We start from the raw sequence: 1,623 nt of genomic DNA on the forward strand, positions 1-1,623 counted from the left end.
GTCCTGTTTTGACAGGGAGAAGCACTTTCACTTTCTTGCCATCCACAATAAGAAGACAGGAGATGCTTCTAAGTTCCATAAAACTCTAGGCCAAGTTCCAGCAGTCACAATCCAGGACCACGAGGCCAGCCTCTTTCTTTCTGACTGTGCGCCCGGCCAGCCCAGCCCATTTGTCCCAGATCTCCAGTCTGATGGTAAATCTTTCAAGGACTCTGTTGGCCCTCACCGCCCCAGCCTTGGTTGGAATTGCCCTGTCCTAATGTCAACTTCTGTGTCTCAGAGGTTGAGGTGTGGGTTCTTTCATGCCCTGAATGCTCCTGGGCCCCTATTCATACTGGTCCCCTCCCTTTAGAACTCAAAGGGAGAGGCAACATTTGCCAAAGTCACCAAACAAGAGTTATACACTCTTCCCAGGAAAATGGGAAGCTCCTTGTTTTACTGGTTCTGTGATTTCCCAGACAAGTTTTCTAAGTCTCTTTTCTGCAAAATGAAAATAATAATAGTATCAAACTCATATAATTTTTATTAATTTAAATAAGATAATGCATGTAATGCACTAAGCATGCATTTGCTAGATAAATAAGTATTATGTTGGGCTTCCCTGGTGGCGCAGTGGTTGAGAGTCCACCTGCCGGTGCAGGGGACACAGGTTTGTGCCCCGGTCCGGGAAGATCCCACATGCCACGGAGCGGCTGGGCCCGTGAGCCATGGCCGCTGAGCCTGCGCATCCCAAGCCTGTGCTCTGCAAGGGGAGAGGCCACAACAGTGAGAGGCCCGCGTACCGCAAAAAAAAAAAAGTATTATGTTAAACGTTGCTATCATTATCATTCACCCACACTTGCAAAAATAACGTTTTTCAAATGACGCTCTGCAGAATGAAGATCTGCATAAAAAGTCTTTGTCTCAGTCGACTCCTGTTGCAGCTAGAATCTTCTTTCAGCCAAGCCTGCTCTCCTCTACACAGGTACCAATTAATGGTCCCAGCGCCCTGGCTACATAAAGAGCTAATGCCAACATTTCAGTGCATTGAAGTCTCAAGTTTATTCTGCATATTGATGCTCCTTGTCTTTCATTTCTCTCTGACTCCCCTCCACATTCACACATACACACCAGCTACTTAAAAAAGAAAAAGGCTTTCAGAAGACAGTAAGAAATATTTAATGTAATCCCTGTTCTAGTCTCATGATTACTGATACAGAGAAGTGTACTGGAGCAAATGTTTAAACCCATTAAAATTAAATAATGCATTGCCTGTGTCTCTGTATTGCCTAGTACACAGGGGTCTCTCAAAAAGGTTGCCCACGATTTTGTAGTTCAAGTCCTGGTATAGCAATCCCTTCGTAAGTGCCCAGCATCCCCTGTGCATTCATTTACCTCCTAGAAAATGTCCCTAGCAATTGTCACTTAAACCTGATTAGGATGGGGAGATGAAAGGAAACCAGGATTTTAATAGCCTGGTGAGCTTAAATGTGATTCTATTGAACACACAAAATCATTAGCAGATGTGAATGTGACTGATGGAATATCGCATCAAGAGCTGTTAAGAAAAGGGCTCGCTTGGCAGTGTTCACTTCTGGGAAAGCCGTTTAAACTCCTCTTTCCCCACACCTCTCCTCCTCAGTT

The sequence above is a fragment of the Mesoplodon densirostris genome, chromosome 1 (genome assembly GCF_025265405.1).
Source record: "Mesoplodon densirostris isolate mMesDen1 chromosome 1, mMesDen1 primary haplotype, whole genome shotgun sequence".
NCBI lineage: Eukaryota > Metazoa > Chordata > Mammalia > Artiodactyla > Ziphiidae > Mesoplodon > Mesoplodon densirostris.